Source organism: Maylandia zebra, linkage group LG8 (genome assembly GCF_041146795.1).
Source record: "Maylandia zebra isolate NMK-2024a linkage group LG8, Mzebra_GT3a, whole genome shotgun sequence".
NCBI classification, from domain to species: Eukaryota; Metazoa; Chordata; class Actinopteri; order Cichliformes; family Cichlidae; genus Maylandia; species Maylandia zebra.
In genome coordinates this window covers 7,955,030-7,982,154 of record NC_135174.1, presented here as the reverse complement: position 1 = coordinate 7,982,154, position 27,125 = coordinate 7,955,030, and the positions used below count along the sequence as shown (strand labels likewise).

General features: G+C 39.4%; 1 protein-coding gene across 2 annotated transcripts in view; it reads right to left on the bottom strand.

Annotated features, from left to right (window-relative positions):
* Positions 1-27,125, bottom strand: part of slc39a11 (solute carrier family 39, member 11) — a 173,943-nt gene that overhangs the window by 107,284 nt on the left and 39,534 nt on the right. The window lies entirely within an intron of this gene.

Genomic DNA, 27,125 nt, shown 5'->3' with positions numbered 1-27,125 from the left:
TTCACACAATGTATTTTTTGACTTCTCATTAACGGAAATTTAAATTAAATATTCTTAATAAAACATTAGCAATTTTGCATTTCACATCAGGCCCCAAACACATGGGCCCAGAGCCCTTGCAGGTCATGTAGCCTTAAAGTAGCTTCCATAAGGGATTAGAGGACAGTTGAAATGGGTGCAGATGTTTTGTAACTTCTTACTTATAAAAAATACACCTCAAGAATGTCTCCCAAGAAAATCTTTAAAGGTGAAGTGTCTCTTTTTCTGGGCGGCATTGTACTTTTCAAAGTTTCACTATGGCTCACTGGTTAGTTTGCCAGTGTTTGCAGGAATGTTGGCATCCACCATGTAAACTACTGTAGACCATGACAATCTGCTACCAGAATGGTTGCTGGTGTAGCACCCTCTTTGCAACCAATTTCACTTTCAATAAAATTACTGCAATGGAAAAAAGAACAGGCTGAGCTTAGAAATGGATTTGCAAAGCTGTGTAAGACTATTAGCATCAAACGGTCACAGCAGCAGAGCAATACAACTGAAGCATCACAAATAAAATAGTTTTTGTTCAGCTCAGTATGCTCTGTTCATATTGTTTGCACAAGCAACAAACACATCTATTGTGATCGCTGCTCATGGCTGACCAATTGAAAACTGTCTGAAAATAATATTGCATCAGCAATCTGACTTAATGGGACAGTACAATGTATTGTTTGCATTGTTTTGGGGGGTTATTTGGTTTATTATTATCATTATTACTTGGATGAATTCTGCACCAACAGTCAAACACCAGAGAAAGACTATGGATTTTAAATGAGGTTTCCATGGTGATAGGATTCCCTCAGCAACGTGACTGAGAATACTGAGATTTTGACTAATGCTATCACCTTGTTATCACACACACACTTAAGAGTCTGTCTCATTTGTATATCTCAAGTGTTTTCTGCTTAGAGCACCTTATTACAGTTTCTACTGGTACAGATATTGTTCTCCTGCTTTCTCGCTCTCTAACACACACACACACACACACACACCATCACCACAGTGTGATCCACTTGGGGCCAGTGGGTTTGGAAGGTGACATTTCAAAGGGGAATGATTATTCATAGGTAAGCTGGACAGCACTGTAGGAAAAACACACCCACACCTGCACACAGACCCACAGACGGGCACACAGGCTGGCTTGCGTGCCTTTTGCCATGTGATATTCAGCACGGAGCATGAGTTCTGTGTCCATTTGGTGAATAAATGAGGTGGAGAACTGCTGTTAGCTGCATGAATCATGGGACTCCGCTAGGCCTTTGCAACCTGCAAAGCCTGTCAGGATCTAGCCTTGGGAAAACACTACTGCATCAGTACGCACGCAAACGCGCACGAACGGCAGCACAGATGCATCCACTGAAGCCATCACCACCGTCACCTATTGAGTGCAAATCATCTACATCCTGTATAATCGATGAAGGTTGCTTATGTTGCAAGGTTGAGGAAGGCTCTTGATAGTTAGCATCTGCTCATTTAAATGTAGTACACCAAAGTAATCAGAAGTTAATCTGAGGGTATTAAAAGTTTTAACTGATGCTAAAGTGTTCCCTGCTTTTTATCTGAGTTCTAAACAAGCAGCAACCTAACAAGCTAAAAATACAACAAAAATGAAAAATGCTTCAGTCTAAATTTGATCCCTACACTCCTACATTAAAATATTTAACCATAAAGCAGAAAAAAAATCATATTTAAAGCATTCTTTAGAAATGATAGCAATAGTCTTTCTGCCCCTTGTATATAAAACTCACCTGTTTAAACTCTGAATGTTAACGGTATGACTGTTAAGAGTAACTGGTTGATGCTAAGCTTAGCTAATCCAGCTAATTAAAGCCACAGAACTGGACATTTCAACCATATTTTATATGTATTTCTTGGCCTACTGTGTGGTTAAATGTACACAGAGACTATCTAAGAAGTCTGTGTACAGATGCTTCTTGCTAACCAAAGTTGCTAGCGTAAGCTGATAACCTGACAATAATTAAGCACTCCTTGCTTTCTTCCAAATATGGTTATTTTTGGCTTCTTCATGGCAAACTTAAAGTCAAAATCTGACAGCCTTTGTGTTTAACCTTTTAGCTTTTAAAAGTGAGCATATGGCATGAGGATAATGAAATGTGTTAGGTCTAATAAATGTAACATTACTCAGCTGCTATCAGCAGCAGCTACACTTAGCCACAACTGGATGTGATGGCTAACAGGCATCAAGCTTTGTGTCTTTAGCAATTATTTCAGGCTAAAACGGCTAAAATGTCACATTAACTCCACATACAGTGGCAGATTTACACAGAGCTTACAGAAATCATGCAGATGTGGGCAAAGTCCAAACTACAAGTGCCAGCCTATTGTAGTCTTTAAACAGGACATCTTTACACAACACATCTTAAACTTTCTATTTTATTCTTACCCCACACAGTATTATCACATTAATAAGCAGTGCCAGTGATTAAAGGGAATGTGGTCATTTTCAGGGTACAGTTTTATGATGTAAGTGAGGGGTGTGGATATATATATATATATATATATATATATATATAATTTATTTATCTTTTTTTTACAGAATTTTGTGGGATAACTTACTTTTTCGTAAATCGACTGCATACAGATAACTACCTTGTACCAGTCACCCTTTTCCCCCTCTCCAGAGATCCTCTCTCTCGCTCTCGTTCACAGCAGGAGTAAAGAGAAGCTGTCCAATGACGTGGGAACACTCAGAGGTGGTCTTGATGTGAGGGAAAGGACCATTATTAATGCATCACCTGACGCACCCTCTCACCCGGACAGCGTTAGGACAAATATCACTAGTCATAGTGCTCTACTTTTTCATTATTTTCTTCTACTTTTGAGAGTTAACAAGGCCCACATACAGCAATTTACCTAGCTCCTGTCAATATGTTCTTACGCGTTCCCTGAAGGACCTAGCAAATTACTATAGTTAAAAAACACACCATAAAGCAGGGTAGAATTTTCATGACATTTTTCTCTTTGGGAAAAAAAGGATGTGCACTTTAGTGGAAAAGAAAGAGAAAGTCTTTTTTTCAGCAAAGCTAGCAGACAAAGGCTGAGCCCGGAAGTGCACCTAAGCAGCAGAAAAGAGAAAAACCTCACACCTTTAGTTACATCTAATGTGTCAAACACGACATGGACTTGAGTCACACTCCGTTCCTGAATTTGACAATTACAGGTTGCAGTTAATGATTATTTCATCTATGAAAAATAACTTTAAGTCAAAGCTTAAAATCAGCCAACATATTAAATTAATCATATGGACAAAGAACATTATAATCGTATTTATGAAAATGAACTGAATGATAATAATAACTGATTACATGACTAAAGTCAGCCTTATAAAATAAATCACTTTGAAGCAAATTTTTTAGTGATAAAGCTAAGAGGAAGCTTGAAAGCTAATAAAAAAAACATTAAATGATAATTTGCATTTTTTTGGGGGGGGGGGGTGGGGGTCACACTAATCATGTGGAAGTCTTAAAGACTCTAAGCTAAATCTCTTACCCAATTAAAAAAAAAGGTTTGAACAACGTAGAGAGTTGAAAAAAACTAAAACCAAGTGTTTCGAGCAGTCCTGCCTGAACTTTGGGGTCCATTTAATGTTAAAGTTTTTTTTTAACACTATTAAGATTCATTACAGAAGGCGTTTTCTTGAGGATTAAAATACCACATTTTAGACAAAAGGCATCTTTAAAACAGTATTTCATTAAAAGAAAAAAAACACAACCCAAACTTTTAGCCTAAAATGAAACGAGAATCGATACTGTAATTTAATAAAGTTGTCTTTGCATCCAAGATGTGACTAAATGGTCTACTGAGCCAACACAGTTTTACACTAGTTAGCACAAAATAGTCACATAATTTAGCTTTAATGAGTCATATTCATGGAAATATGTTTTATTCATTATTCTTGGGCACATTTAAATTGAAAAAGTGAAATGTTTTAACCACAGGAGGTTGTGATAGATCAACAGGTCACAATGGTTTCAATGGTTTTGTTTGAATTGTTTGAAACGGCACCAGAGTTTTTATGTTTCATTTCTTTTCATACTGTCATTTCACTTTAGACTTACATTTTGTTTCACTTGGTGAATACTTTACTTTTTTCCCCAACACTTAGCTCGGTGACCCTGAGAGGTCAAACGGACTGCAATTTAAGAAAACACCAACATATGTGAAAGAAAAAGTGAAAGATGATGAAAAGATGCACATGATTCAATCACATGATTCATATAATACCGTACATACATGTTTGCTAGTAGCTGTTACCTATTAGCTTCTCACTTCCACGGCTGTTCCGTCACGTTTTTGTTTCACTTCTGTTTTCTTTCATGGTTTTTTTTTCATGATTTTTTTCTGCAGCTTTGTTTTCTGTTTCTGTTGTTTTATTCAACTTTTGTAATGTTGTTTTTTCTTTTTCCATTGTGTTCTTTTTCTATTACCGTTGTGTTTTGTGTGGTCTTGCAGTGTTTTTCTATTTGCTGGTGTTTTCATAAGTAGCAGTCCATTTGACCTCTCAGGGCCACCGTAAGGTTGAGCAATCAAGACTCACTGGTTTGGTTTCAGAAAATGAGCTTTGGGTTATGACACTGATCTTACCACAGCTTTGAAATTGATGTTTTCGTGGGTGATGAGTCCCAAGACTGTGGTGTTGACATTTAAGATAGTTCAACTAGAAAAACATCATTTTTCCAATTATTCTTGGTGTCATGAACAGGGAAATGTCTGTTCTGCAGAACAGGCTGGCAACTCAAATTCTCGCAAATCACAAATTTGCAATTTTAAGACTTAGTATTGAGCCTGTAGCACAGACAGTTCCTGCTGGCGATTGCATAATAAGCTGCTCCAGCAGAAAATCAGATGTTAATTACATGCAGAAGGAGTTCAAACTGAATAAAAGGCAGTGTGCATTCTTGTTCCTAACACTAGACCACCAACAGATGGTTGTATCCTCAAATACACACCTGCTCACACAAATAGGGAGGTGGACACACAAATAAAAGATCCCCCTGGAAATCAACTTCCTTAAAAGGTTCAACATGTAAAAATTGGTCTCAAAAACATAAGCATCATTGGTTCTTATTGCCATTGATTCAGAAAAACTAATATTCCTCTCAAGTCAGGTATAGTACTCATATACTTTTTACTAGATGTCCCCAACTGTGGAACAGCTTACTTCAAAATAGTAGGGAATCAAATTATTTGAATACTTTAATGAAACACTTCTTCACACTTCTAATAACACTAGTTGAATCTAAAGTCCTCTGCTACATTAGCTACAGGCAGATATGAAAACAGTTGTAAATGACTTTAATCAGTATCAAATCAAGCTTGTTTGTTTGTTTTCTTCTGTGCTTGTGAAGTCATTTAAGCCTTTAGGCTGCAGATTCAAAAAAGATTTAAAGCTTCAGGTTTCAGCAGGATTTGAATGATTTTTCTAAACACATTAGGGGGAACTGTAAGTCTACGGTAAGTGAGAGTAAGCGATGCGGTGTCGCTCGTGTCAGTGTCAGCTGGGTCTGAAGACTAAACATTTGGAAATGAAATGGAAACAATCTGGAGCTATAGAGTTTCAAGGAAGAGTGCGTACAAGACTCCTGCCCGCTTATCATCTCAGCATGAAGCCATCAACTTAAATCTTCCAGTGTAACACACAGCGTGACTCACAGTGCAATGCATGTAATGTAATCACTAGGTTTTGACAAGTTAGAGGAATGCATGGAATTTACTTCTTGTTCTTCTGGCTGATAACACAATAGGAGTGCAGTGCTAAAACTCCGAAGTATTGTTTCTACAATAATTACTTACATCTTTCAAAATTTCACCATGTTTGAATGGAGATGATCCCATTTTTACCACGCTAACACAATTTTACTGCTCCATAAACTGGAAGCTAGTCTTTGTTAACGCATATGACAACTGTTATGCAGTTCTAACTGTATAGTTGTTGTATGAATTTTTTCCATGTCACAAAATTGCAACTAAAGTCACATTTTTGTTTGATCTATTTTAGCAGTTCAAAGTGTTTTCTTGTATTACTTTAAGTGAGATCCAGCAGTGATATTTACATGTAGCATTAATTACCTTACATTACATTGTATTGCATATACATTATATGTAAAGTAAGGCATGTACAAGTGACATAAGCAACACGGTTCACTTATGGCATTACAGTGTCACTTATCGAAAATTACAATAATAAAACATGACCCCGGCATCTTAACTATAATTAAAATGGAACCAACACAGATCATCTCATTATAACAAAACTATTTAGCGAATATCCATAAGCACTGCCCCTCAAAATATCTTATATTTTTCAACACATGCCCTTAGGATGGTGCAAAAGTGATAACTGACAGTTCAAGACTATAGAAAACAAACTGGTTTTTGTATATTGTATTAATTCAGAAAACTAAAATGATTGTGTGTTCAACTCCAAGCGACGATAATATTTCTGAATGTGCAGGTTCTTCCACTTAGTGTGGTGATCAGAAATGGGCAGTAACGTGTAATCAGATTACTTTTTCAGGTAACGAGTACTTACTCGCTACCTGTTACTTTCCCATAAGCATGCTGCGTTACAAACTAAATCATGACGGTTTAGTAACGCAGTGAGAGTGTCTCATGACAATGACGTAGGCAGCAACACACGTCTGTTGCCGCCCATGCAGCGTACATTACATTACTGACATTACTTTAAGTTTGATTCCATAAAAAGTGACAAAAATATTAGCGCCCGCTGTACACTCTGTGTGGGAAGAAAACTTCTTTCTACAGCAAAAAATTAAACTTCAAATCTGAGCCAGCACCTAGCATGCTGCCACGGGAATGTGAAACTCACAGAGAAACCCCCGGATCCCCCCACTGACATGACCACTGTAGCACCTGGCAAACCTGGCCCCACTCCTGCTAAACAGGTGAAAACAGATTTAAGAGCAACAGGACTTAGTGCTGCTGAATCTGTGATTTTATTTATTTTTTGCTGTGTTTTGCTTGCATCTATTTGACAGAGTGTAAACACAAAAATTATTTTATTTTATATGCTGGAATATTAAGAAAATAGGTTTAAATGTTAATCAAAATTCTTAAAGACTGTTGCATATAATTTAATTTTTGCTTGATGCAGTGTCCATAAAGTTAAAAGATTAAAACTAATAAAACAAGTTTTAAAAAGAGACTTTTTCATTTGATTGGACAGAAAGTTCTTTATTAAGTATTCAGGTTGTATATCATGTTTTTAAAAAGTAAATAAGTATTAAAGTAACTAATTACTTTTGAAAATAAGTCAGAAGTAGTAAGAGAAGTAATCAGTAATTAGTAACTAATTACTATTTTCAAGTAATTTGATCAACACTGGTGGTGATACAGAATAAATTAGACTAAACTAAATAAATTATTAAGATTAGCTGGGATTACATGAACACATGTTGTTTAAAAATGCATAATAATTTAAACAACCTGGACAGCAGGTTCATACTATTATCATGCCGCACATGTAGTTAGTGAATTTTACATACTGGCGTGCTGTAAACCTCTGCCACATCTTTCATCACTTCAATCACTACTTACTTAAGTGGTTAATCTAGATTGAGTTATGGCTTAAATCAAAATCAATAAACAAACTGTTGTAGATTATGGTGAAATCTTGTAATATTTACAAAACAAGAGGAAAAGGCCAAGAAAAAGAGAAGGTGAGAAAATGTGGGAAAAGCGTAAGACGTGCACTGGGCCATCCTGATCAATAACACAGCAAAAGGGACTAACAGCAGGACACACACACACACATACAGTTGTGGTCAAAAGTTTACATACACTTGTAAAGAATATAATATAATGGCTCTACCGAGTGTCCCGTTATTTCTAAAACTCTGATTTTTCTCTGATAGAGTGATTGGAACAGATACTTCTTTGTCACAAAAAACATTCATGAAGTTTGGTTCTTTAATGACTTTATTATGGGTTAACAGAAAAAAGTGATCACATTTGCTGGGTCAAAAATATACATACAGCAACATGAATTAGCAATTTTGGTGACTTACAAAGTTGTCAGTGAACTGAGCTTCATAGCATGGCCTCTTAACTTCTTGTGAGTGATTATGAGTGACTACAGCTGCTGACTTCTCTTAGGCCAGTTAAATAGGGCTCATTGGATACAAACGCCCACAAACGCTACAATGGGAAAGTCAAAGGAGCTTAGCATGGATCTGAAAAAGCGAATTATTAACTTGAACAAGTCAGGAAAGTCACTTGGGGCCATTTCAAAGCAGCTGCATGTCCCAAGAGCAACAGTGCAAACAATTGTTTGTAAGTATAAAGTGCATGGCACTGTTTCGTCACTGCCAAGATCAGGAAGAAAACGCAAGCTATCACCTGCTGCTGAGAGAAAATTGGTCAGGAGGGTGAAGAGTCAACCAAGAATCACCAAAAAGCAGATCTGCCAAGAATTAGAAGCTGCTGGAACACAGGTGTTATTGTCCACAGTCATACGTGTTTTGCATCTCCATGGACTGAGAGGCTGCCGTGCAAGAAGGAAGCCCTAGTTCCAAAAGTGGCACCTTAAGGTTCGACTGAAGTTTGCTGCTGATCACATGGACAAAGATAAGACCTTCTGGAGGAAAGTTCTGTGGTCAGACGAAACAAAAATCGAGCTTTTTGGCCACAATGCCCAGCAATATGTTTGGAGGAGAAAAGGTGAGGCCTTTAACCCCAAGAACACCATGCCTACAATCAAGCATGGTGGTGGGAGTATTATGCTGTGGGGCTGTTTTGCTGCCAATGGAACTGGTGCTTTACAGAGAGTAAATGGGACAATGAAGAAGGAGGATTACCTTCACATTCTTCAACATAACCTAAAATCATCAGCACGAAGGTTGGGTCTTGGGCACAGTTGGGTGTTCCAACAGGACAATGATCCCAAACACACATCAAAAGTGGTAAAGGAATGGCTAAGTCAGGCTAGAATAAGGGTTTTAGAATGGCCTTCCCAAAGTCCTGACTTAAACCCCATTGAAAACATGTGGACAATGCTGAAGAAACAAGTCCATGTCAGAAAGCCATCAAATTTAACTGAACTGCACTAATTCTGTCAAGAGGAGTGGTCAAAGATTCAACCAGAAGCTTGTGGATGGCTACCAAAAGCGCCTAATTGAAGTGAAAATGGCTAAGGGACATGTAACCAAATATTAGCACTGCTGTATGTATATTTTTGACCCAGCAGATGTGATCACTTTTTTCTGTTAATCCATAATAAAGTCATAAAAGAACCAAACTTCATGAATGTTTTTTGTGACAAAGAAGTATCTGTTCCAATCACTCTATCAGAGAAAAATTAGAGTTTTAGAAATAACGGGACACTCGGTAGAGCCATTATATTATATTCTTTACAAGTGTATGTAAACTTTTGACCACAACTGTATATATATATATAATGGATGGCCTACCACAACTAGGCAGGTAGTCGATGCGTGACTGTAGAATAACTCGTGGGTTTTTAATCTTATCTGTGCCTAGCTTTGCAAAACTTTTGGCAAATCCAAATACCCAAGACATTTACAGCAAAGCATTAAAACTAAAGAGCCAATTACCTCTTTTCAAACACAGACTCTGAGTCGTTCAATCGAACTGAATGGCTTCAGAATGTAATTTACTTGCTACAAAAATGACTGAGAATTTTTTATACTGTCAAAGAGCTACAGGTTCTGGACAGAAATTTGGTTAAAATGAACCTGTTTGGATCATTTCCAGCTCTGTGGATGGACAGCCTGGAAATGGAAATAAAACTGCATCTATACAAGTGATGTGTCGGTCGCGAATGAAACGACTCTTATTCGAATTCACAAATTTGGGTGTCAATGACAACCACCCATCCCCGCCCACCTTGTTGGGGTGGCAATACACCATTAGCTGAGGTGCAAAAAAATGATGTGGTCATTGTCACCCTAACTGTAGTAATAAGCCAAGCAATTCTGATGATCAATACAAGAACAACATTTCAAACGAGCTGAAAATCAAGGCGTTATATAGCTCATTACTCTGTCTCTTCCACATTTCCTTTTAAACATGGAACAGCCTTTTAGCTTTAGCCTAATCAAAAATTACCACTGAATTATGAAATGTTGACCATAAACATTAGCTTTTGGTTGTTAATTTGAAAAATTTTAAAGTATCCACTGCTGTGTTATGCTTTCAATTTTAGGGAAGGTGAATACATTTTTTGGAAGGGGAAACCCTTGCCCATACCAATCACGCTCACCAGACAGTAGTTGTTGTAGGTTTATGATGACACTAAGTGCACCCAATTTCTTTGTAAAGCAGATTCGAGCGCGCGCACACAAACGAAACTTTGGCAGAGTTTGATATCAGCACTGCAACAGCACTGACTGACAAGGATTAATCAGGTTTATTTATTTAGGTGGTAAAGCGGTTCATTTCTAAAATGTCTAAATCTGTTGGTTTACGACACTAACTGTCTGCCATCTATAATCCAGTTTTGAGATCCCTTCCCAGACGCCTTCACGCCCACTCACATCCTGGGCCATCTGACCTCAGGAAATCACATGATAGGGTGGGGCCAGGTTTCACAATGAGCTCACCCGAAACCTTGGCTGATTGTGACCTACACCCGTTTTCACACCTTGGCTCGTGTGATTAGGTAGAGGATCATTAGGGGGTCCTTTGTCCCTCTCGGTGGGTTACTCCCACAGAGCTTAAATCTGGGACTCTCCACCATTTGACCTTAGAACTGAAGCTTCTCGGATGAGAGGCGAAACGTCTTCAAGCAACTTAAAGTAGTCCAGACGCTTTTCTTTCCAAGCTCCTTAGACTACGATGACCTGGATGCCTGAAAACCTTCACAGACATATCTAAATCACAAACTATTTTGTGTGTGAATTGCAAACCTACATTAACAGATCTACTCTCTTACTGAGCACCACAAACAGGTGATACATACAACACGGACTTACTATGGGTTCTTGGATATACTGGCTTTTATGGAGCTCTTCACTTGTCTGCTGCGGCTGGAAAGAACACTTATGAAATCTAGACAGAGAAGCAAATCAGTGAGCTGGAAAACACTTAAGAGTCTGGCGGTAATTTACCTGTCACAAATATCATTTCACACACTGGATGTAGGAAACGTTTGGCTATCACATAGTATAAATGACACTAAAATATAAATTTGATACAAGGCAGTATCTTTGCCTCTCTCTTAGTCATCTTTTGAAGCCATTGACTACACAGCATATCAGAGGAGTCATGCTGAGTCATTGATCCTTGGGGGCTCTTTGCGTCGCTTTTAAATGACTGAAAATCTGATTGATTTCTACATTTTGAACTCAGGAGCAAAACACACTGTCCTTGGAGAACGCGGAGGCACAAAACAACACATTCTTTCTACTTGCAAATGAAAACTACAGTCAGCAGAAATCAGTGTCCACACGCCACTTTTTTAATATTTGTTCAAACTTCCTGTGATTTCTGGGCTAATAAAATGCCTCTGAGGACCATTTAGCATCTCTGTGTCTCCCTTTTATTCTAAACCATCACAAGATAGCATATCAGTGTTTTACCAGAATCCATTAAACAAAAGGCACACACAGAGGGGCATCACAGCCCAGCCATACGTCTCAGATAAGGGAGACATCACTTATTCACGTGCAACCATAAATCTCGAAAACACAGAGGAGATAACAAACAAACGGGACGGAGCAGAGTGAGACATTGCAAACTCATTAAAATGACCGCTGTGACCCCACTATGCAAAGAGCTGGAAGCCGGGACATTGGTGATGTATTACGAGGAAGAAGGGAGCAACGGTGTTCATACGATGTGCAATTATGCTGGCTTTACTTCAAAAAGGCAGGTGGAAGAGTGAGTTAAAGGGCAAGAGCCAGAGAGAAACGTGCTTAATAAAACCGTGTGCACAGAGAAAAAGATGGAAGCATGTATGGCCAACTAAAAAAGCTCAACAAATCCATGACAGACAAAAGAATGAAAATAAATAAATAAAACGGTAATAAATGAACACTGATAGAATTTTCTGTGTTGTGTGTTGCTGTGCATGCGTGTGTGTACATCTGCTGCGTGTTTAAGAATACACAGTGATTAATTTGAATACTGGGGGGCGTGGGGGGGGGGGGGGGGGTAACAGGTTTGTGACAGGTGCACTTAAGAGTTTGAAACTGGTGCCATTCTTATTGGTTATAAGGTGTCCAAATGAATTAATGTGCTTAATAGAATTACACAAATGTGTACGTGTGTGAGCCCTTTGCATTAGCGTGCACTGGTGAAAAAAAAAAAAAAAACTAGAAATTTCCTTTAAATACTGAAAAAGTCATTTTAATTTTCAGGAGACAGAAACGTTAATAAAAAGAAGTTTGTTGTTGTTGAAAAATGAATGGCACACAAAGACTCGTGTCCTAATGTAAAAGTTTTCTGATTATAAATTGAAGATGTTCAGGGTGATTTATGATGCTATTCTCTGTCAAATCTATACTGTAACACTGGTGGATGCTCATATTAAAGATTATACACTACACGCTACATCCACTCATCAAAGCACACACTTGCAGGCTGCTTTTATTCTTTGCAATTTAAACGACCACGTGCAACGAACTTGTCACCTCAATGCCAATGAAATGGCAGATCCAGCTTTGGACCAAGTCTCTGACCACTTTCAGTCAAGTTCCTGCCTCAAAAGCGCATTTTAACGTGGCTCAAGAGTTGAGAGTTCGTCTTGTAATCGGAAGGTTGCCGGTTCGAGCCCCGGCTCGGACAGTCTCGGTCGTTGTGTCCTTGGGCAAGACACTTCACCTACCGCCTACTGGTGTTGGCCAGAAGGGCCGATGGTGCAATATGGCAGCCTCGCTTCTGTCAGTCTGCCCCAGGGCAGCTGTGGCTACAACTGTAGCTGCCTCCACCAGCGTGTGAATGTGTGTGTGAATGGGTGGATGACTGGGTGTGTAAAGCGCTTTGGGGTCCCTAGTGGGGACTATTAAAAGCGCTATACAAATACAGGCCATTTACCATTTACATTTAAGTGCAGTTTGCAGTTGGGGTTCAAGCTAGCAATTTCATACATTCTGTTTGTGATAATATAATCGTTAACTATGATAAATAATCAAAAAGTGTCTGTTGCCATCCATTTTTATTTACAAATACCGAATTTCCCATTCATCAGAAATTATTATCATCTACTTAGATTCTGAGTTCAGCCAGAACTTTTTAGATTTCAAACAGAGATTTAAAGAGATTTCAAATATCTCCACAAACACTGACATAGTTGCTCCAGGACAGCAGTTTAACGGCAAAATGACCCCAACAAACATTTGGCAATCAGTCTGAGTGTGACTTGCATGCTCTAATTTATGGTCCAAGTTAGACCGTGATTTTTTGGGACAGGTTGCCTCCCATCAGGCGAGCTGTGCACTCAACCTTCAATGTGTGACCATTTTCAATCAGACTGAAAGCAGAGGTTGGACGGTGCTGCAACCTCTGGGCAACCAGATGTTCGCCACAACAATTTGTAATGTAATCACCCAGCAATCAACAATTTTTCCTAGTTTCAAGGATGTTGCAGTCTTTTTTTTACTCTGATGAAACCAAGACATAAAATAAGGTACAAAAACACCTTTGTTACAAATAGAGAATCCATCCATCCATTCATGTGTCCCTCATTCAGGGTTGCAGCTGGGTTGGAATCTATCCCAGCGGTCATAGATAGATAGGAGATACATAGAGAGGAGGGGTACACAATCTATCACAGGGTTAACTGGGGAAAAAAAACATAAAATCACCCTCAGTCTTTGTAAACCTTCCAGATCGACAGTGGGTTGCAGCTGTTTGCAAGTGAGTCAATTCTAACAATGGATCATCAACAAGGCAACAGCAATGTAGATGTAAAACCCTAATTAATGTTCATTCATGTCTTCCTACATGTAGCCTTGAGGCACATAATTCCATCTTCATGGTTCTTGGGCAGATCTGATGATCTTATCTAAAACGAAATTAATTAATGAAATACGCTAAATATAAAAGTATCTAAGCAGGCAAGACACAATAAGGTTAGCTCATTATGTTGGCAGAATGCAACGTAACAGATGCAATAGTCCACAAAAGCATAAAATAAATCAAATTAAAAGGGCAACGTATTTATAAATAACATTTCCAGCCTGGGATTCAGAGTAGAGTACTTACTAAGCAGCAGTCTCTATTTGATATAATCATCACGAACTAAATGAGATGAATATACATTTTTCTTTAGAATAGAATAAAATAGAACAGACTATCTTTTTATTGTGCATGTACTTTGATCATACCACTCTAGCAACATATATCTTATAATTAATTAATAAGTGAAAGATCACGACATACAATTGTGAGTGAGCATGACGACACAGGAGACATCAAACTCCTTGTATTACTTAAAGTCCAAGAGATTTAGAGATGGTCACCTTTTTCGATATTCAGATTCTGATATTTTCGATTGTTATGCCAGCAGGCGGTAAAATGTAATCCACCTCTAACTTGAGGAAGTGGCAGTGAAAATCAAGTAGAAGCTATATGCTAACCACCATGAAGGTGAGCATGTTAATTACAACCAGTGGCTGGATCATTTGTGATAGCGACATTAGATACTATTGCACAAACAGGAGAAACATGCAAAGCCAAAGAGAAGTAGAGCAGTCAAAAAGGTCCAATGCAAACTTCTCCAGGTAAAGCTAACATGTCACAGGTCTACTGTAATGATGCACTGTATCGTATATCATATCTGAGAGTGCAATGTAGACAGAATACTTGGAGTTTTTAGTGAACATAATAATGATAATTTTGCTTAAAATGTCCATCCCTAGTTGTTTGTTAGTTAGCTACGTTTACCAAACATGTTTAAAATGTCCTAATTATGCTAGCTTCTAGTTGCACGGTTTTATTCTTGACCTCTTAATGTATAATGTCTGGTATTAAAAATAGCTATCATAACAGCTATTATCATATAGTGTGCCTTGGTGCTGCCCAGGAGTTGTTCCACTATGTTTTAGCTCCTCTCTATTTATTTGAAACTTTTCCTGCCAGTGGACGACATGAACGAAGTACTGAGCACGACCATAAAAGGTGATTCGGATGCTCAACTTGGAGTTGGGAAAGGGTCAACTCAGGACCCATATACTTCGCATCGCTAGCAGCTATTTTGCCCATCATCACTTGAAGTTAATGAAAGTCACTGATATTCTATGGTGGCCGCATTGCTGCTTGTCACTTTCTGGGTGGACGCCGCAATCGGCTCACATCTCATATCTGGGGGGAAAAAGTTAAGCTCATTTAAATCTGTACTAACCTGAACCCACTTTATTTCCTATTAGAACAACATCAGCCAAAACCAGGAACAAGCCAAGAAAATGTGCATCGATTTGTTTTATCTTGTTCTGGTTTGCACCCTTACTCGTATTACATTTTCTGGTTTCCAGAAGCACCAACTGTTTAAATGATCCAATCACCAGACATACATATAAACACACACAAGGATGCAGGTACTGGAAATTGTTCAGGGCTGTGTAGACGACGGCACTAATGCGGCACAGATTCTGAATTTATTTCCACCAGGGTCAAACTAGTAAAATATGCATACCCTCATAATGCTACAAGGCCGTGTGAAGAACAGAGCTCATCAAACGGCATGTGCCACATTATCAAAGCTCAGTTTGGTTTAATGGTAACCCAGGCACAGCCATTCAGTTAGATGCAGTGTCTCTTAGCATCCCTATCTAACACAGTGGATGACTCCCAGTGTCAGCCATTTGACAGTCTAATGGGAGACAGGAGGAGGTTATTGCAGTCTGGATGAAAGAGAACAGATATGTTAAAAATCCAGGCAGTGAAATCTGGTCACAGGGTTGTCAGACTTGCTTTGAATATCCTCAGTTAAGATATTGCCTCTACAGCATATGGTGACAGGAGCTTTTATTACAGAAAGCAATATACCTTTATTTTTAGCAATTTTGTATAAAAGGGACTCCTTTCATTCTAACAGGTCATTTTCAAGATTTATATAAAACCAACAGTGTCTGCAGCCATTTCAAATTAAATCTTCTCCAGTGTTTTGTTGGATGAAAGAATAATAATAGCAGCAACTGGCTAACAGGTCTTTTATTGCAAAGAATTGGAAGGTACACCCCTATGCAACACCAGCTGCATGAATGGTTTGTATGTTGTGCTTAGGATCTCTGCTAAAAGGTAGCTTCCCAAATTACTAAACGACCATCTCGATAATATTTTAAGGGAAAATCAGTCCAAAAAAAGACCTAACAATCACAAGGATCAACAACTTTGATTCTTAGTTTAATACTACTTCAATTGCTGTTAGAGTAAGATGAGGCAGCAAAGCTACTTGGGTAGGAACCGAAGATTTCACACCATGTTAGGCCTCAGTCACATGGAGGTTAGAGATTGGGTAGTTACCTTCTGGCAACCACTGCTCGCACGGAAAAAGTGGTAACATTATTTTTCAGTTTGTACTGCACTTGTCAAAGTTTCTTCACCTCTTGGAGAGCAACTGTAGCAATCTTCTTGCAATCAAAGCAATTGCAAGGAGGCTCATTAGGCTTTACATAGCATCATCCTCACGATTTCTTTTGCCCAGTATGAGCCAGTAAGTTGGGGAATATGCATTTTTCTATTGTAACCAGTGGCTGCCAGATGGTTGCTAACTGGTTCCAGGCGTGTGTGAGAGAGGCCTCGAAAGTTTGGCCAACTTGAATTTTCGTTGTTTTTTTAGCTATTGAGATGGTCATTTATCTACTTTACCACCAGAAAATATCTCTCAAACCGCCTCTTCAGCAGAGGAAAGAGAAAGATAGAGCAATTCAAATCATCAGTTAAGAGAACGTTTTAGATGAAAGTCGTGTTACAAGTGTAGGCTGTTAGGGGAGTTCAGCTGCTCTGTAGGTGTACTGAACTGAAAACCACAAATAATATATCTGTCACAGTTGTAGATGAGGGGCAATTAAGAATAAACACAGCAAAAGCAAATCCAGCGAAATCATCATCCTCAAGATTTTCAGAGTATATTGCTGATCTGTACCTTTAAAGTGGACCTGTAATGCTGAATGCTTATTGTTGGACTTTTACTCCTGCCCATTGCGTTGGCTGCTGGGGGCCAATATTCACAGATTTCGAACAACACAGTTTTTACACGAGTAACGGGCCTCTCACATACAAAATAACAACAGTTGTTTATTTAGTTGATGAAAAGAATGATAAAAAAAATTACTCAGCAACAAAATTAATATGGGTTTGGTGAGAGACTGCATCATGGCAGCATATTACTCTAATGTAACATGCTGAACACATTATTGGAAACTTTTAACATCCATCATGATTAGGGATGGGTATCGAAAACCGGTTCTTGTTGAGAACCGGTTCCCACTGTTTCAATTCCTTGGAACTGTTTGCCATTTTTGCAAACGATTCCCTTATCGATTCCAGTCGCCCCGAATGACGTCACCACGTTGTGGAGCGTCATTTACCTGGCAGGAAACATGGTACCTAAGCGGCTCAGAAGTTTGATTATACTTTACAAGAACGGATGACAACAGGGCAACTTGCAATACTTGAAAAGTAGATATTTCATTTAAGGGAGGAAACATTACAAATATGCAAAAGCATTTGCTCACAAAACACGCAATGACCTTAAATGAATGTCATGTTTTTAATTCCCTTCCGGACTCGTGAATCTCAACCCAGCAGCAGCGGTAACGTTTGCACGTCCTCTCCCGTTAATGCGGCAGGTAAATAATCAACTAACAGTGCATATTATGTTAGCGCGATCTGCCTTATTACAAAACCTGCCATTACTGTGCATTTAGGTGACCATGATGAGAGAGACAGAGTCTGGCTCAGATGCTGGCAGTTCTCGCTGCAGTCTACCGGTAGCATCTCCTTTCAGGCCAGGATAGACGAATGTCACCGAGCAGTGACTAAGTTTGTGGTCAAAGGCTTGCACCCATTTGCCACAGCAGATTTTAGGTAAGTGAATGTGTTTAATTGTAGGCAGGGACATTACTGGATATTCTTGTGTAATTGCTACAGAATAATTTATGTTATACTTTGTTATTGCTACAGAAGAATATTTATTTTATTATTTTACATTTACAATTTTTTTCCTGGGGACGCTGTGACACCCCATTGAAGAGCCGTAGGCTGGATCTCTTAAGATCTCACTGTTGGGTTTGTAAGGCCATGTTACTCCTAAATTTCTATCTTGTTCAAAGAGAAGATATAAAACAAAGTTCTAAGCTAATCGGCCTCAGTGTTCTCCTTAGCATCCCCAGGCTTCTACCTTTCTACCTATAAAACCCGAAAGCAGCCAAATGGCTGGTAGGCTTTTAGCTAAGCTTTAGCTTCAGCCAAGTGGAAGCTAAATTGGCTAGTCATTCATATGTATATTAGGTCGTTACCTGGGAATTCTGGAGGGAGGGGAGTGGGGGTGTGTGATTGAGGGCGTGGGGGAGCTGCTAAAAGCTGTGAACTTCCTTTTGTGTTTCATCTTGATGCATTCTCAATCATCCAGGGAAATAAATCTCCAAAAGTCACCAACTTGGAGTGTTTCAGTTTGCCATCTTAGGGAGAAATCAACACACATGGGTGTATGTCCTTTGTTGCTGAGATTTATTGATAAAAACAGTACAAAAAACCAACCATTTGTACACATATTTACAAATAATAATAAAAAGTGAGTGAGTACAATTCAACATTTTCAGCAATCACTCACAATCCTGGCACTGCCATGGTATCTGTAGTCTGCATTTACCACATGTGTATCTTTTGCAGTGAACACATCGCACAGTGGCATGATTGTTCTTGCATTTGTGTTTGACCTGACACGTGGCTCTTTTTCCAGGGCTAGGTGTGGAGCGAACTTGTCAGTCTTTGCTCGATCACAGCGGGTGGACTTGTCATCAAAGCGTAGGTGTTGCATGATGTCTTGGAAGCGGTTTCGTGCCATAGTTCCAATTATCTGTGGGTTTCCCAGGTTTGCTGACCAGCAGTCATTTACAGATGGCACCATGTAAACCCCCCGCAAGATCACAATTGCAATAAATGCCATTAGTTCAGGGAGGTCCATGAACCAATGAACATGCTCCGTTTGCTGTGCATGTTGAATAGTCCATTCTTGAATGCTACGAAGCATGTCAAGAGTGATGAAACACAGGAAGCTCTGAAGGCGACTCGAGATACTTCTCCTGGCCTTAGCCGTTGGCTCTCCATCTGCAGCGTACGCTTCTATTGGGGTGAAAGGGAGACAGGTCCCCACATGTTCTTCACGCCACACTGTGCCATCTTTCGCTGTCTCAGTCCCCAAACAAGCTCTCTTTTTCGGTGGAGAAGCAGTCTCCTCATCTGCAGTGTGAACAAATTCAAATTGTGAGCAAAATGGGAAGGTCAAACAAAATCACAAATGCATGCATAGATACTAATTATAATTCCAGTATCTCCTCCTCTGTATCAGAATAATGTCTGAAATATCTTACTTACTAACTACATCCACTTACTTGTTTGAAATGAAATAGGAAATAACATGAAATGAAACTAACTGGAAGACTGATCAGACAGCTCTGAGTCCGAATCCGGCTGAACTTCTAGGTCTTCTCCATCCGAGTCACAAGGGTCGACTTCCGTCAGGATCATTTCCAAGGCCTGCTGAGTGGTGAGTCTTCTCTGCATTTTCTTTCCTTGGAGAGGAGGTCCGTACACCACAGAATTCTTCAGGGCAATGAAGGATTAGGCTAAGTGCAGTGAGATTGTATCATATATATACCCTTGGTACAATAGTACCAGTGCTCTGATTGGTGCCTCTGATTGGTGCCACAAATAACAAATAACACTCCCCAATCGTCCCACTGGGGAGAGACTTTCTGAAAATGTAGTAATGAGGCTGATGGAACCATTCCTAGACAAGGGCAGAAATGTTACCACGGACAATTTTTTCACATCGCTTTCACTTGCGCAAAAACTTCTTAGACGGAAAACCACCATCCTCGGCACAGTCAACAAGATTCGCAGGGAAATTCCTCAATCCACTAGACAGACAGATCGCAATGAATTCACCACTCAGGTATGTTACAGGTCTTTTGTGGTTCTATGTTTATGTGTTTCATTGTGTGTAAAAGGGCTATGGAAATAACAATTTATCTTATTTCTTAGGTGTTTTCAACCTCTGCTGCCACGCTGACGGCGTATGCGGCCAAACGGAAGAAGACAGTCTATATTCTTAGCAGCATGCACAGCGTGGTTCAGACTGATAACACTACCAAAAGGAAGCCAAACACTGTCTCCCTTTACAACAAAACAAAGTGTGGCGTGGATGTGATGGACCAGATGGTTCGGGAGTACACTGTCCGCAAAGGAACACAGCGCTGGCCAGTTGCCGTGTTTTATAACATGATTGACATGGCAGCACTGAATGCACATGTGCTGTATCAAGCATGCACCGGGACGAAGGAAAGACGGGTGGACTTCCTGGTGGCGCTTGCAACAGAGTTGGCTCACTCTCATGTAGCTGCGAAGAAGGCAAGAAAAGAACAGTTGCTTTGGACACAACCCTCCACACCTAGCCCTGGAAAAAGAGCCATGTGTCAGGTCAAACACAAATGCAAGAACAATCATGCCACTGTGCGATGTGTTCACTGCTACAGATACACATGTGGTAAATGCAGACTACAGATACCATGGCAGTGCCAGGATTGTGAGTGATTGCTGAAAATGTTGAATTGTACTCACTCACTTTTTATTATTATTTGTAAATATGTGTGCAAATGGTTGGTTTTTTTGTACTGTTTTTATCAATAAATCTCAGCAACAAAGGACATACACCCATGTGTGTTGATTTCTCCCTAAGATGGCAAACTGAAACACTCCAAGTTGGTGACTTTTGGAGATTTATTTCCCTGGATGATTGAGAATGCATCAAGATGAAACACAAAAGGAAGTGCACAGCTTTTAGCAGCTCCCCCACGCCCTCAATCACACACCCCCACTCCCCTCCCTCCAGAATTCCCAGGTAACGACCTAATATACATATGAATGACTAGCCAATTTAGCTTCCACTTGGCTGAAGCTAAAGCTTAGCTAAAAGCCATTTGGCTGTGGGGGAAGAATCGATAAGAGAATCGATAAAGAATCGAATCGTTAAAACAGAATTGAAAATGGAATCGGAATCGTGAAAATCTTATCAATACCCATCCCTAATCATGATAAATGACAGAAAATAAAGGAAAACATTCAAGAGAAGTCAACAGTTTAATAGAGCACAAAATGACATTCTAATTGCTTGTTTTTGAAAAATTATAAGTGCAGTTTATCTCGTCATGCATCATCTTTGCTTCTCTCCATTTTTCAAAATTGCATAAAAAATATCTCCTTTGTTTTTTTCTGTTAGAATTTTCCTTTTTTAATTTTTTCTAGAACACGAAAAATTATTATCTGTAAATACATTCTTGTATATTCAATCTAAGTAGCTGGCTGTTTGACAAATTATTCCCTCCAGTATTTAATTATGTTAGAATCCTAATACCCAGCTCAAATGAGATTTGAGCTCAAAGACCGATGACAAACTGGTCAATAACCACAGCTGAGAAGAAGAAAATCACAAGTCAGCTTAACCACATTATTCCCTGTGGTATGTTAAGACGGTCCCTGCTAATCAAAGCTCAACAAATCAGCTAAAGAGGATTTAAAGAAAAGAAAAAAAAGCAGGGAGAGAATTTCTCCAAACAGCCATGTTTACTTCATTATGCAGTACAGTGTGAACAAGCAGAAGGCAGATTTCAGCTACATTTCATTATGCATGCAAAACAATGTACTACAGCCAGCTAAGCTCTTCTGTGCGGATGGTTAATAAAGATGCAAGATGCCTGAACGAGAACAGGACGGGGACCTTCTACGACAGAGGGGAGTGTTTGACAGCAAACGTGGGTGGTATAAAAAACAAGGAAAAGTTAAAGGAGCTAAGAGCTCCGTTCGAACTTCTCCAGATGGCCGTATTATTATAGACGTCCTCTTTTGCAGGGATAGTGTTTGTGAGGTCATGCGTGTAAACAGAATCAGAGCAAGCCCATAATGTGCCAGGTCAGTGATGGCCCATCCAGAGAGTATACAAACACAGAATAAATATATATACGAGGAAAGGAATAAACATGAACTTGATTTATTGTTGTTTGTATGAGCTGAATTTGTCTTGTCAGTAGAAACAGCTGTGTGAAGCCTCCGGGATGTAAATGTTTCGATGTTTTGGGTCATTCAGAGCTTCTTTCAGCTAAAAAGCCTCAGTTAGTATCACAGCAACAGCCGGGGAGTCCTTCAACCCGTTTCTGATTTGTTAACCACACGCTATCTGACAAAATCACCACACATTAGTGCTGTGATTTGGACTGTATTTGACCAATTAAAGACACACTCAGAGGGCATAATGTCTTTCTTTTTCACTCTACACGGTAAGCTGATCGTGACTAGGTGCTACTGCTTTCTATCGATTCACAGAGAGGAATACTCCACACTGACACGTTTTTAGTTTTTCTGCTCTACCTTCTTGAAAAAAAAAAAAGACGCTGCTAAATCTAAATCGGTAACAATTAGGTGAACTGAAGCGTGACGATCTCTGCTCTGTGTGATTCTGACCCTGTTATTAGGGCCAAGCCCCACCACTGCCGCAGTCATATCTGAAGGCGTTTGAAGGTATTTTCCTGGCATGTTCACCGATGGAATATCAAGGCTCTTGTTATTCCCATTTTCAGAGACAATTCTGATGATTAGCTTTTTCACAGGAACTAAATGTGTGAGAGGGTTGGTGTAATAGATAATGGAGGAGTGGCAGTTCTTTCCTTAATCAATCTGTGCTCAGCTGGGTGTTTTATTCATTGATTTCCTCTTACTGTTCGTTTTTACTGACATTTCTGCTGTTAGACCGTGTGGTACTGTGGCAGCAGTTTATTTTTACTGTGTTTGTGCCCTACCAAAAACATGTACTAACCTGGCATTATCACTCTTAACTCCACCATGACCAACAGCACAGAATACCCTGTAAACCTTCAGGCCTGTTAACAGCAATAAATGGTTGTATTAGTAACACACTCTACTTATTAAGGCCCTTGGTCACGAGTCATCAGTTCTGCTGACAGCTCCATCTGAGTGGGAGGAAGAAAAGCAAGTAGGTGATATTAGAGAGGCCAAAAGAAGATAATGCTTCTTAAATGAACCGTCCTAATTTGAATAGGGAATGGCTTTTATTTAATGGCTCCTTAATGGAAATGTGCAGATACAGTCCATCTTAATGGACTGAATCCTATAATAAAGTCAGCAGACTGACGACCACAATAAAGTTCGTTTCATGGGTTCAGTTTTCTACAAACAACTCTTGTGACCGACTGAAGAAATTTGCTTGAATCAGTTGGTATTTCGTGTGCATCCATGTCACTCTCTCACCCAGTCACTCAAGTTGAAGGCTAGAGTTTTAAAACTATTGTGCAAAGTGAGGTGTTATTTTACTGTTAAAGAGATTTATTGTTTGGGACTTTCACGTTGAGTTACCATGACTAAAAATCCCAGTCCAGTAAATGTGTTTGCTGTGCTTTGGTCATTGTTAATCCTCCCCTCTTGGCTAAGTGCCCCCTGCACGCTGTGGACACAAACCGAGTTCTGGTGATATACTGTACAGTGTGGTGTAATGTTCCCACCTCTGGCCAACACTTCCTTTATTCCTGAGGGCTATATGTTGTTATGGTGATGGGTAGCTCAGGTTAGAACAAGGAGGTATGAAAGTAGCGCTGTGTTACTTCAAGTGTGGAGTCACATCAGAGTCTCTTCACGTGTATTGTTAGAGAAGCACATGCGAGAGTTTGAAAACCAATGAGTGACAATGGAACAGGGACGCTCTGCTCCTTTTCTTATTACTCTTGCTCTCTTGATCCTGCCTTAAACTCCATCAATTCTTTCAAGGTCAAGTGCCACTGCTTTCTAAAACCATGTAATCCTGCAATGACTTGCTCCCATAACATTTCTTCTCTCTTAGTCTTCAACCAAAGGACAAAAGATGGACAAAAACTGACAAGAGCTTTAGTAGAACTGAATTCAAGACTTCCATTTCTGTGTTTATCCAACTACTAATAAAACTCAGAAGAAAGCAAAAACAGGTGATTTGTAATCATAGGTTCTTACTGACATAAGGTCAGGTCAGTTTCTATACATTGGTTTCAGACTGAGGGCAGAAGAGCAAGGCTCATACACAGAGTCGAGAAAAAGTGGAAGAATTTTAGACACGACACAGCAAAGTCAAACTTCCATGAAAAATAGTGCAAGGTAAGGTGATGTTACTGAGATGAACCCTTTGGATCAAAATAATGTGGCCACAGAGTAAAACACTGTTATATTATCACAGTACGATTACCATGATAGTGATACTCAGTCCACCACAAGACAATCATAAACACGTCATGATATTGGAGTGACTCAAATAGAGGACATAACCCCCCAAAAAACAGAGACAATAAAGTGAAAGAGTCTTGAACCACACCTCATTTCTTTACATGTTTCCTTCAAGGAGCTAGGCTTTCTTGCAACTGTTATTGGACCTGATCATTTGCAGAGGAATGGCTTTTGATTGTTTGTTTCTTAAGTCCATTAACACTGACTCACTAAAGTCATTAAAGCATAAAAAGGCACCTAACTCAAGGGGTGAACCAGTGTTGTGTCTACACAGACAATTTAGCAAAGAACCAATTTTAAATTGTATCATTAGACAGTTTTGTGTTACTAGCAGCCTGTCACAACAACATATCATTGTTCCCATTTCTTCAGATGAATTTGTGAAAAATACAAAAGACGACACAGTTTTCCTGGCATAAAATCATATTTTTGCAACAAGAATGTGATTCACTAACAGTTATTACAAACACAAAAAACCTGGCCTATCTCTGCATGGTGTGCAGTGTGTCAGCCGGTGCTGTTGGGGATCTCAGGGATCTGATCCACCATGCAATACCATCTGGAAAGAGTCTGATTGGCATCAACATGACAATGATCCTAAACACACAGACAATGCAGTAAAACCATATCTGGACAGAAAAACACACAGGAGAACACTATTGGTCAAGGACTGGCCTCCCCAGAGCCCAGACCTCAACATTACTGAAGCATTGTGGGATCATAGTGACCAAATATAGACTTTCAAGCTCGACAGAACTGTTTGTGCCTTAGATACTGTATTCCCATGTACGTTTGCACGTTTCAATAAATTGATGCACACATTTCCCAGCTTCCTAGAAAAATATATAAATATTTGCACAGTAATGTAGTGCTTTATCACCGTGGTTACATAATATCATTGTTTTTCAAATTTAATAATGTGCCAGTTCACCTAATTAGCCCTGTGATTAGCTTTCTGTCATTTTCCCTTTGTGAGTTTGTTCTTCACAACAAATTAATAAACTTCCAGTTGTCCTCATGTATTTCATAATTGGCACCACAACCAAGAACAGTACCACCAGAGTATTGATAAGGTATCTAAAGGGATAATGGGATGATACATTGCCGTATTCATTATTTTGCGTCATTGCTACTACAAAGAATAGAAAACAATTCTGCATTCTTATTTCACAAGGGATGGTTGGAAGGATGGAATAATGAAAGCTGTATATAATCCCTAATCAAAACATGGAATAGGATAGACTTATTCCTAGACTACAAGTCACCTTCACCATTTCACATACATTTATTTCATCCTCCCTGCATTCACATTCAAGTAAATCCAGTTTAGAAACACCAGTTAACTGAAAACTGATTTTTTTTCTACTGTGGGAGGAAGCTGGCGGACCCGGTTGCTCTTTGGTTTGCACTCATTGCTCAGACACACTTAACCTGGTGCATTGTGCTTGTAGCAGTGATTGTCCGGGCTGAGAAAGAAATTTAATGTCAAATAAATCAGTAAATAATGAAAGCAGATGTGTTGTCTTCAGGACATCTGCAACAATAACACCATCTCATTTAATCTAATACTAATTACTCAGCAATTACTTGGCAGGTGTGGAGGTTTATGGCTTTCATTATTCCAGCTCGTGCTTTTTTGATGGAACAAAAACAATCCACCCACAGAGGGTTTATGAATAAACACTGAACCTGCATTACATGCTTCTGAAAACAATGTATTCTAAGAAACTCAGTTATTATTCATGCCCTTCATATTCCTTTAGTTGAAGAGGTGTAAAGCAAAGATGCATGCGAAGAAAAATGTCTTACTGGAACAGATTCACGCTGTCTTGGTCATTTGGTTTTATCACCAAGCTGAAAGGCTCTGTGAGGTCCTTCCTGCTGTCTGCCAACATCACTTCTTTTCTGTGTCATCGTCACCCTGTTCCCATCTCGTACCTTATCACCGTCATCGTTCTCTCCCTGTCAGCCCAAACCCCCCCTCTGTGTCCATCTTACCCTTTCCCAGTTGTTCTTCTTATTCAGCTTCCGTGTTTGTTGAAGAGCCAGTAAAAGTCAGGCCAGCAGCAGCTGTCCAAACACGGATAGCCCCCCACAGGTTCCTAGTTGATTTCCTGCAAGCTATTACTATTGCCCAACATTTCCACTACTGTCACCATGGTGCCAGTCGTTGGAGGGGGGCTGAACTAGCAGTGCGAATATGTGATAAAATGAAAATGAAGGAGAGCTTCAGGGAGCTGAGGAGAAACTATGAAACTGGAGAATAAGAAATAAAAATGCCCATGAAGAATAAAATGACAAATGTAACGGTTTAAGAAAACAAAAGTCTGTGAAGGTTCTCAGTCATCCAGGTCATCGTAGTCAAAGGAGCTTGCAAAGAAAAGCATCTGGACTTCTTTAAGTTGCTTGAAGACGTTTCACCTCTCTCGGATGAGAGGTGAAACCTTCACAGACATATCTAAATCACAAACTATTTTGTGTGTGAATTGCAAACCTACATTAACAGACCTACTCTCTTACTGAGCACCACAAACAGGTGATACATACAACACGGACTTACTATGGGTTCTTGGATATACTGGCTTTTATGGAGCTCTTCACTT